The sequence below is a fragment of the Mercenaria mercenaria genome, unplaced genomic scaffold (assembly GCF_021730395.1).
Source record: "Mercenaria mercenaria strain notata unplaced genomic scaffold, MADL_Memer_1 contig_1911, whole genome shotgun sequence".
NCBI lineage: Eukaryota > Metazoa > Mollusca > Bivalvia > Venerida > Veneridae > Mercenaria > Mercenaria mercenaria.
Genome location: NW_026459929.1, coordinates 23,572 through 35,693, shown reverse-complemented (window position 1 = coordinate 35,693; position 12,122 = coordinate 23,572). Strand labels below are relative to the sequence as shown.

The window sequence follows — 12,122 nt, the reverse complement described above, 5'->3', positions numbered from 1 at the left end:
GTTTCAGAAGGAAGTTACTATGCATACTCTTCAATGGCGTTACTATATACACATCAAAGCTGAGTAGAGCATGGAAATCTAGCTAATTGGACAAATGGTGAATCTCTTATAATAATAATCTATAAAAATGTTGTAGTGTTATATAACTGATGTAAACTTTTAATTGAAATTGGCAAATACTTTATGAAATAATTAGAATTATATTAAAAGGTTATTTTCTTTATTTAAAAAGTGTAATACTATCAAATACTAATTACTTGAATATTGTACATTATAAATCGTTCAATCAGTTAATGGTAAGTTAAATCAAACATAATTTAGTCACTTTACTACATATATATTTATCTAATATTTTTATTAATCATATATCAAAAAGTAAAATGTATATGAGAACGTTTGTGGTCTTAGATAAGAAGCTATATTTCTCTTGTAGAAACGAAGGTGGGTACTGTTGACGCACCAAGGTCATCCGAACATAAGATACATCTGCATCTAACATAGAATAAAGCTTATGTTTAACTGCAAGAAGTTATACTGACTTACCTATTTCCTGCAAGTTCATTACCATAAAGGAATGAAGTAGTTTTCAGTACAGTAGTAACAGAATGAATAAAATAGATTGTCATAATCAAAACAATTATAGTTTCATTAAATGTGTAATGACTTTGTTGTATATTCCTGTCCCTTTTTATCAGATACATGTATTCTAGTAATATATACCTTTATTCCCGAAAACATAGCGCAGAAGATGCATAGCATAAATCATTAAATATTTTAGAAGATATCTAGGCATATACAGTATTTTTCAATAAAATATATATATAAAATGCCATGTTGTGAATCTGACTGATATGTGTTTAATTTTCTTCTATTTCGGCTTCTTATTGCTAATGTCACAGAAGGACAAAAACTGTAACAAAACACTAAACTTTCTCTCGGACATATGTGTTATACTGGATCCGCTAATGGTATTAATATTCGAAAGGTCACATGGTGTTTTCCTCCGCATTAATAGCTTGAAAAGGCGCCATCTGATAATATTCTATTACCGGTCCGCGCGTCAACAGTTGTTTAACGCAGAATATACATAGCTTGATTTTCTTCTTTGCTTAACTAGAAATCAAATCGAGCCATGTTAGAATAAACATTTTAGCATAGGGAATGATATCAATGTAAGAAGTATTGTATTACTGTTTCGAGTATTTATATAAAAATAACCATGCATCCAGGAAGCCAGGCTAGTATTTTAGCAGCCTTCATATCCCAACAGTTTCTCAGCAAACGTCGCAAAAGTAACGTAAACATTGTGAAATATATGAACTTTTATCTTCCTGGCATATGTTCAAATATTGCAACCTTGAATTAAATAAGTCGTAATAAACGACACTGGCACGTTTTCAAATACTTACCAATTAAGGACAAACAAATTAACATGATCTATATTTGATAACTGTTGAGCACGATTCGGGACAACAAAAAAGAATAAAAAGTAATCTTCCGTACAAACATCAATTACCTTTAATCAATACATAGTATATTTCATTATCTGACAAATCTTGGCTGCATGTACTAGTATTTCGTAATTTTGTGATACGACATAAATTAAACGATTGAAAAAAATCTCATGACTATGATCTTAATTTTTCAAAGTCCAGTTTCCCCTGTCGCCTGTATATTTGTTTTGTTTTTATTTCATAAAATTTGTTTTACAAAAGCTTTTATTATTGTTTTGCATTTAGATAAATATGTCCACTTTGATTAGATCTACCCAAATGTTTGAACCATTTGTAACTGACGATTTCGGTCGAATCCACTTCGACGTTAACGTCGTAAATGTGAAATCTTACTTTGTGACTGAAACTCAGTAATTAACATTAAGTGTCATTACGGAGCCTTTGAATGCCTATAAATGTCCCCGAATGACCCTTATATACGTATAATATGCAATTACGCATTTTTTTACGTAAGTTAGCTGAATCAATGTCTCATTTATTCATTTCATTTAACAGATCATAAAAAATATAGTTATTTAAAAAAAAATTCAGGAGCTTAATGATTAAAAATTTTAAAATTTGAAATTTTATTTTTGATATTTTTTACGGTTTTTTTTTTGCCATTTGGGCTCGAAATATTGGATATAGTTTAATAGTTAGGGTACATCAGTCAAATTTCATGATATGTATGTTTTCTACAACACAGAAAATGACGTCACTCAACCTTCAACTATTTTTAGGAAGTAAAGAAAATGAAAGTAGACATGTTAAACTCGAACAAGAGATCACAGAGTGATCTTGGCGCCCACCATCGAGCCATTTTTGAATGTTCCAAATTTCAAGACTAGCTCAAAATCAAGGTCAAAGTTCATTTTGGTACACAAAACTGTGCATGCAGTCCATACATATGGTCCAAATTTGAAAGTTGTAGCTTGAGAAATGTGAAAGTAGGTCACGAGATCAATTTCAAGGTCAAAGTTCATTTTGGTACACAAAACTATGCATGTGCTTCAAATTTGAAGGCTGTAGCTTGAGAAATGTGAAAGTATGTACTAGGTCAATCTCAAGGTCAAAATTTGATGCATGTGCTTAAAAAGTGTGAAAGAAGGTCACTGGGCCAATGGTATGATCAAAGTTTATTCCGGTACACAAACATTTGCATATGGTCCTAATTTGAAGGTTGTAGCTACAGAAATATGAAAGTAGGTCACTAGGTAAAGATCAAGGTCAAAGTTCATTTCAGTACATACAACTATGTGGTCCAACTTTGAAGGCTGTAGCTTGAGAAATGTGAAAGTAGGTCACTAGGTCAAAATCAAGGAGAAATTTCATTTTGGAACACGAAACTTTTTCCAAATTTCAAGATTAGCTCAAAATCAAGGTCAAAGTTCATTTTGGTACACAAAACTGTGCATGTAGTCCATGCATGCGGTCCAAATTTTAAAGTTGTAGCTTGAGAAATGCGAAAGTAGGTTACTAGATCAATTTCAAGGTCAAAGTTCAAAACTATGCATGTGCTATGCATGTGGTCCAGATTTGAAGGCTGTAGTTACAGAGATGTGAAAGTAGGTCACTAGGTCAAAATAAAGGTCAAATTTCATTTGGGAACACAAAAATATGCATGTGATTCAAATTTGAAGCCTGCACCATCACAAATGTGAAAAAAGGTCACTAGGTCAATTTCAAGGTCAAAGTTTATTTTGGTACAAAAACCTATGTATGTGGTCCAAATTTGACGGCTGTAGCTACAGAAATGTAAGTAGGTCACTAGGTCAATTTTAATCTCAAAGTTCATTTTGGTACACAAAACTATAAATGTTCTTCAAATTTGAAGGCTGTAGCTACAGAAATGTGAAAGTAGGTATAATTCAACGACAATTAGTAAGGCGTGACTTATCCGCTATCCACGGCGTTTACCACAGTATTGTTGGAAGCTAAAAGTGCTGACACGCCTCGATGCATAAAGTTTATCTATACTAGGTAAAAATCAAGGTCAGATTTCAATTCAGAACACAAAACTATGCTTGTTGTCCAAATTTGAGGTCTGTAGCTTGAGAAACGTGAAAGTAGGTCAAGGTGGTCCAAATATGAATCCTGTTCTTTCAAAAATGCGAAAGAAGGTCCATAGATCAGTGTCATGGTCAAAGTTATTTTCGGTACACAAATATTTGAATGTGGTCCAATTTGAAGGCTGTAGCTACCAAAATGTTAAAGTAGGCCACTAGGTCAAGCTCAAGTCAAAGTTCATTTCGGTACACACAACTTTGCATGTGATCCAAATTTGAAGGCTGTAGCTTGAGAAATGTGAAAGTAGCTCACTTGGTAAAAATCAAGGTGAAATTTCATTTCGGAACACAAAACTATGCATGTGGTCCAAATTTGAAGCCTGTACCTTAAAAACGTGAAAGTAGGTCACTAGGTTAATGTCAAGGTCAAAGGTTATTTCGGTACACAAACCTATGGTTAATGTCAAGTTTTTCCCTATATAAGTCTATATAAAAGCAAGGAAGAATATCCAACTGGGAAAGCCGCTTTCTAAAAACGCAGCCTCCCCAAACGCGCACACGATCAACACACGCACACCACACACACACAAAGCAAACACACAAGGACAAAACAAACAAACAAATGAACACAGTGGGGCACCGCCTTGGAACGGTCAGTGGCAAAACCACCACTGGGGAGTTTAAACCGGTTTATGGTGCACCTTACCTCACTCTAACCCCCACCATGTTCCAAAATCACAGGACAGTGTAAAAAAAGTTATCCCCGACAGGTGAAACCCTAACATACGCAAAGGTGACAGAAGGCATGTAATGTAAAACACAAATATGCTCTTGTATATATATATATAAATACAATCCTTAAGAACCTAAAACGCATGTACTCAATGCCTTTTGCAGAAGACAGAGCAACACCTTAAGGGCCCGACGAAACAGCCCAGAAGACGGAAATCAAAATAGCTCAGTCCGGGTGGGATTCAAGAACTACTTATCATAGGGTCCTCCGCCAGACACAATCAGAGGAAAGCGTAGCGTCCAACTGCAAAAGGGCTGAACACCAAACATGCAGTGTGTTTCAAAACAGTTGCGCCATAGCCTCTTTTAATAAAACGTTTAATGACTTAATACAATTTGAAAATTGCCATGACCCAAAATCTTACGAAGTTTGAAAAAAACATCCACATAAAAAACAGGTTTTGATATACCTTCTCGCAGAAGAATCTTTAAATTGCTATTGTATTTCAAAACCAAATCTGAATTACGATAGTAAAACTTAGCAAAGTATTTACTTAATTTATAATAACGGTAGCCATGTTGAAGAAGTTTATTTGTAATATATAGGTTACGTTCACTGAAATCCTCAACATGACTACACGCTCTTGCAAACCGAATTAGCTGAGAAATATACATCCTATAAGATGCAGCCTGGGGTACATCCCCAGCCAAATGGGGGATATTTACAACACTAAAATTAAAAACATTCCTCTTGTCATAAATTTTGGTATGTATAAAATTGTCGTAAATAGAGAGATGTAAATCTAGAAATGAAGCAGTAGTATCCGGGTTGTTAGTTTTAATTAAATGCAGCTCATACTGTCGTGATGTCGCGTCGCATTGTCGTGTGTCGTGTCGCATTGTCACGATATCCTGTCGAATCGTCGTGCGTCGACTTCAAAGCGCGACGGACGACATACGACATGGTCCAAACAGGATTCCGTAATTCTAACATGCAGTTAGCATCAGTAAGGATGACCAATTATGTGCATTGCTCTCCCAAATGATATGATGTGAAGTTTAATTAAATAACATCTGAATAGGCGGGACCCTAATTATCTAATGACTCGTTCGTATGTTTTTACTTCAGTATAATTCAGTTTTTATCTGGCAAATCGACATATATATCATTTCATTGGCATAATTCATGCCATTATTATAATAAAAGTCGCCATATGACCTAAAATGTGTCGGTTCGACGTTAAACCCAACCAAAAAAAAAAAAAAAAAAATAGAAATAAAAAAAAAAATCAAAAAAATCTTGTATTGTATTGTAAATAATCATCACTTATTTAAGGTGACATATAGGTCCACTGGGTCGGGTGCTTTTATTTTGTAATTTACTCTGTCTTTGCACATGTCACTATAATAAAGAAATTTCTCATCTAATCTTATACTGATGCCCTAAATACACAAAAAGGGCCCTAATAAATATGGGTGTGGACCTCCGTGGCCGGATAATTAAGGTCGCTGGCTTCAAATTACTTGCCCCTCACCAAAGTGGGTTCGAGTCTCATTCGGGGCGTTGAATTTTCCTGTGAGGAGGCCACCCAGCTGGCTTACGGAAGGTCGGTGGTTCTACCCAGGTACCCGCTCGTGATGAAATAATGCATGGAGGGGCACCTGGGGTCTCCCTCCACCTATAAAACTGGAAAGTCATATAATTGACGTTAATCCCTGCCCCCCTCCTCCGCACCTCCCCCCGCTCCCCCCAAAAAAAGAAAAGATCTCGTGTGCTCGATAAGATGTCAGATGTCATGCGCACGAGATAAGATGTCGTGCGCTCGAGATAAGATGTCGTGCGCTCGAGATAAGATGTCGATTCTATGATATGTTTTTTTTTCTTTGGCACATTAACTTTTGAATAGATAAAAAAGATTGAGCAAATTTCGATAAAAATTGTGATACTTGTAGTGAAAAGGTGTTCTTAAAGTGAAGAGATAAAAGCGAAAAGCATAGAAAGGTATTTAAGTTTAGTTTATGTTCACATAAATCTACGTTTTTATGAAGATATCAAAGGAAACTGACATTTCACTCCGTAAACTCGGACATAGAAAAAGCGGAAAACCGCAGGTCGCCCAACACGACATAACGAAAATTCTGAAGGATCGGTTGAATTGAGCCTGTTCATGAACGGCAGTGGAAATACAAGCTACCGTCCACGCCCTCTAACCCCGGGTGGAACTGAACTCAACATTTACACATGTTAATGTCATGAACATTTTTTATGTTAGATGTATACAAAGGTCGTACTGGAAGTTAGGGACTTATATATTATTGTAAATTCTTTTGCAAGATGATTCAATTCAGAAGACAGAAGATGAGTCAAATGCTTATAAATGTGAAGGATATAGAAAAAAATCAGGAAGCTTACGTGAAATGGTCTCTTTTCCAAAACTATGTCTTGTAGATTTATTGTTCTATGTACTGCGTCAATACTGAACCTTTCTAAAGCAGTCCTAAAACACTGACGAGTATTATACTGTCCATAGACGAAGTCACTAGCTTAACATCTGGAAAAAAAAACAGATTTGTTTAGATTACTCCGCCGAACTGAGAAACATCAACTGATATGGCAGGAGGTCATTGAGGCCTAATCTTCGGGTTAAGAAGTGAATCTCCAAACGGACAAATGTGTCCAATTACAGTGGCTAAAGTCTATCTAATCACTACACGTACGCTAGGCACGTAGAATAGAAAGTCTATGGCGTATAGTATAAGTTTGATAGTTCATTCGAACATTGCATAGATGATTTTCAATTGGAACTAATATTGCTGAACATAGAGACTACTGTTTCACTTGAACACGAACAATTCGAAGTATAGTAGTGAGATCACGCTCTCATGCATTGTTCGAACTCCTGATAGTGCGAGACCGAGAGGTACCAGTATGATCTATCAAAGATGAATCAATGGATTTTATTGGCTATCTCAATCGTCTCTTCCGTCTCACCTAAATATTAAGTACCAGACTAAACAACAGTTCAAAGTGAAAAACCTCAGTATGCCTTCTAGTGGTCAGAGATCACTTATTTAACCATTAATCTCTGTACCATCTACATGGGTGATATGAAAAGCTTTACAATGTCAATATTTAAAATCTTTCACGATATCGTATGTCTGTATCTGTTGGCAACCATCAAATTATATAGCAACACCAAAACATACTGAACATTACCTTTGAATAGAAATATAAACAACATAAACTGTTTGAATATCTAATTGATTTTTCGGTGTGAAAGTCGAGATATTTTCCACTATGCAATTATTTAAGTAGAGTGTCATCAATGTATCATATGTCATACATACATGTTAATCAGAACATTCATTCGTATCATGTAAAAAGTGGAGGTAACTGATAGATATCTCACAACTATTTACCTGATATGACAAGTAAGGCATTTACAATGGTGTTTTTGTAATAAATGACGTTTTTATCGGCAATCATGCAACAGCAGATCATGTTTGATCCCACGAACTGTTACCAGTCGACATAACATTACCTTTTGTTGTTGTTTTTTATCTATAAAACTTAGAAGTAATATCAGTTTTATGGCAAAGACAAAATTTGTTATAATGCCAAATGAATAGCACATTAGTCTGTTCATTTACTTTGGATAAACGAAACGGTCTTAATGAGCCATGACTTGGTTTAGGATAATAGAATATATACATATACAAAACTTTGTGAAGTTTTATGAATACGCGCATTGGCTTGTGACTTCGACATATCACATCATATATATCATTTACATTCTGCTTTGTCCAACGTATGTCTAATAAATGAAGACATTAACATCAAAACTTTGGCGGCAGTTTTAGTTTATGCTCGAGCTTCAAGTTTGGATACGTATGACAGGGTATTTCTCCAAATTTTATGCGTAGGTGTATAAAGTGCGCAGTGACGATTAGATACAAGTGAAGTAGGTGGCCTAAGATTAAATCTTAACTTAGACAACCTTTATGGTTTTAATATATTTTCTGTTAACACTGACACTTGCCGTTAAGCTGAATACTCTTATCTCAGTGTGTTTTTTCTATTAAGATGCTTCATAAATATTGTCCAGAATGTTAATTATGTAGCAGAAAGATGTTTACTACACCCTCCTCCACCTCCACAATTTCCAAACCAAATTCATTTTTAATTTCAAGCAAACATAGATTTTAAGTTAAAGTACTTAAAACTAATTTACAGTGAATAAAACATTGCTAATTTCCAACAGGAAGAACATTGTTTGAACTTTTACATTTAACTTTTTTATGCTTCAATCCATACAGTACGGAAATTAAATAAATCAGGCATTTACTAGTTTAAGATAATTTTTTTACAATTATCTTATTTAGACCTTATTTTGAATTTTACAACTAGGCTCTATTTACATTAGATATGTACAAAAAGGTAAAAATTGTACTTGTCTTAAATGTTTTGAAATAACACGTAGTTTTTAGGTTCGAATTTGGATTGATTTCAACTTTAACCGTAGTTAAACTTCATTACTATAGTTGTAAACCTTACCTTTATATGGAACTATCCAGCTGAATATGTATTCGGTATTAATCCATCAATTTATCTAGAACCTTAATTATTTCAGATATTGAAACAAGCATAGTTACATGACCATCTAGTGCAATTGTTGCTCTAGTTATGACAATATGTTCAGGAAGTAAATTATAATGAACGTGCACAGATAAGTTGATCAATGTTGATAAAGATATTTATAGTGAGCGTATTAAAGCATGGTAAGATTTGTCAAATATAAATAAATATATTTGTGCAAATGGTGTTAAGTGTTGGCTGTAAATGTGGTATATTTTAGCCAGCCCGCTAGCGCAGATCTACGGATCGTGGGGCCGTGAGTTCGAGCCCTGGGAGAAGCGTATATTCTCCGTGGCGATTTGATAAAAGACATTGTTTCTGAAATCATTCGTTCTCCACCTATGATTCATGTTGGGAATTTGGCAGTTACCTTCGGAGAACAGGTTTGTACTGGTACAGAATCCAGGAACACTGGTTAGGTTAACTGACCGCCGTTACATAAATGAAATACTGTTGAAAAACGGCGTTAAACCCAAAACAAACAAACAAAGTAATGATAGCGGTTGATCAGATTCAGGTCAAGCAATTGATTTGGTCAACACTTTAATACCTGATCATTGTCACTTATTTATGCTAACGTATTTAATTCAGGTAAGATTTTAACAGGAGGCTGTCGTAAATTTTATTTTCCAATCCTTGTTACCCAACCGAGATTGAGTTATTTTAGAATAACCATGAACTTGATAAACATAGTTAGTAAAGTGAATGATATCAATATAAGAATTATATTATTATACTAATCAAATATTTGCATAGACATTTATTTATTAAGCCGATATTCATTAGAAATGCAAGTTTGTAAAAATTGTTATTACTTTCCTTAGCCTAGAATCTCGAAGCTGTGCAAATTTTAAAACTTATTGGTGAAATATGCTATTACCTATCAAATAAGAATGTAAAATTAGAAATTGTTGAAATCAGCTTTTCAAATATTTTCATAGTAAGGGAAGCGAGGGGGGTGGAAGGTTATACCGAAATATTGGATGAAAACAACATCAATTTCAAACAGGGATCAGACTCTATGTAGTGTTACAGTAATGGGTCTTTTTGTTCCTTACATAAATCTCTAAAAGAACTTATACATGTATAAGAAGTGAAAAATGCCATAACAATGTTGCTAAATGTGACTGATCACTTTTAAAAGATTAGACTGTAAACGTTATAATCCTGTTGAGTAAAGCCCTTGTATCGGATAAGATAAACAGATAAGGGGTTCCAGAAAGAAATGAAAAACAAAATGCAAAAGTTAGACCATAAAATCAAGGGTAGTGTTAATAACTTGTAATAGATCTTCACTGAATTAGCGAAATTCGTTCTTCGTAACTACGGAAATATTTATGCGTGTGCATATGGTTTTGTACCGCAGGCAGTCGTTAAGGGGAGCAGTGGGAAGGGGATGGGGAGGGGTAAATAATCTCAAAACAAACTTTTAACACAAGATAAAAAGGAAAATAAAACAAATCGCAACTACAGATGCTCACAAGTATTTTAACAAACAACCTGTTTATAATAACAAATCTGTATATGATAAAACTATAATTATGTTTTTTCAATGTTTCCTAAAGTAAAGCAATGTATGCTATTTTTTTTTTTTATACAAAAGCTTAATACTTTGTGTTGGTTGTACTTTCATGAAGACTTCAGTTTTCTTATTACATTCGTGGCACCACATCCTTATGTACAAACTGCTGAATATTACAAGTGTCTAGAGTATTTTATCAATTTAGGAATAAATATTGCATCTATCCACCATTAATTACTAATTACTTTAAAGTTTTAAAGTCTATCATTGCCTCATTTCTGTATGAAGTCTGAAAGTAGCATTCGATCTCCATAAAATAAACTATTTTGTCTCGTATAAATTCAAAATTTGGCGGGGGGGGGGGGGGGGGGGGGGGGCCGAAACCCAATCTTATTATTTCTCTTTTGTATAATTTCAAATTTCTCGGGGTGGAACCCGACCCCTCCGCCCCACCGATCCAAATTTTTGGCCAGACCATTAATGTTTTTATGGCCTTGGAAATATTTTGTCAACATTTTAACAGAACAAAGTAAAGTTTTGACACAAAAATAATTTCCGAAAAGTCTCGACTTAATAAAACAATCACCCCCCCCCCCCCCACCCCTCCCCCCGAAAAAAAAATTCCGACCTACCTACCCAAATGTTTAAGCATGTAACAGGAAACAAAGAATTTCTTTTAGGCCTTACCTCAACACATGCCATAATTCCAAATGCTTAAATAGAATGAAAATAAAATACTCAAAAATAATGTTGAGGTTTCACCTGTCTATGTAAGCAATATTCTTTCCCGAAAAATTCTGCGTCGGGTGTTTTTGTTCAGGTCTAGTTACGGCACTGACAGTCCTTGACCTTAAAATCCAGATGAAACGCGTTAATTTATCCTCCACACAATTTAAAATTTATAAATCATTATAAATGATGCAGTTGTGTCTGACTTCTATGCATAAACACGAAAAATGTTTGTTTTCCCTCTCTTTTCATGTAAAACATTTTATGGTATGCGAACGACTCCAGTTGTTTAATGTTTGCGCCGCTTTTCAACAATATCTTCTATATATATATCTTCTATATATATACTACCTGTGACTCAAGTCGACGACCATCCTGTGACGCAAGTCGTTAAACTTCTGTTGTTCTGTACCAGTACATATATATATATACACACACGCGCAAGGTTCAGAAATAAGAATGTGGTCGCAAGATGATTTTCTTCCTTGTTCAACGCCGGATAGTTTCGAAACGATAAACAGTACACAGTAAATTACGGTAGGGAAACCAAGAATGCAACGTCACCAAAAAGCAGCGCAAATGAGCTGGCCACACACAAATTTACGTCGATTCAGGTAAGAAAAGTCTTGTAACTTTTTTATTACTGCAGCTTTCGACTCGAGATAAAGAGCACCGTACCCGGCCTGGAGTATACTATTCTGCGGTAGTGTTCCATGTTGTACGTATAGCTTGGTTTTTGCTCGAAAACGCGAAAAGTTGGCAAAGAGGGTATGAGCTGTACCACACTTTTGTCTAGGAAAGTGAGTTTTGACCGTATTTTCGTGAAATGAGGACAGTTTTGACGCTCATTTAATATCAGTGACGAGCATAATAGTCAACCATTGTTTTATTTTGCTATGTACAAGGATATCTGACGATATTTTATTCAAAACAAACAACATTATTAAAATGAGAACATCCACACTGACGACTTTGTTAGAGAACATCGACACTCTCCATTATTG

The 12,122-nt window shown here is 34.8% G+C and overlaps 1 protein-coding gene across 7 annotated transcripts in view; it reads right to left on the bottom strand.

Annotated features, from left to right (window-relative positions):
* LOC128551988 (uncharacterized) overlaps window positions 1–11,418 on the bottom strand; it is a 47,633-nt gene extending 36,215 nt beyond the window's left edge. For 6 of the 7 annotated variants that reach the window (XM_053532963.1, XM_053532966.1, XM_053532968.1 and 3 more), the window contains exons 1-2: window positions 11,152–11,418; window positions 6,645–6,783 (exon numbers count right to left, since the gene is read on the bottom strand). The gene's annotated coding sequence lies outside the window, so the exon portion shown is untranslated. Of the gene's footprint in view, window positions 1–6,644; window positions 6,784–8,786; window positions 9,010–11,151 lie in introns of those variants that run through there. The other variant, XM_053532964.1, reaches the window with a different exon arrangement.
* Window positions 11,419–12,122: the final 704 nt, after the last annotated feature.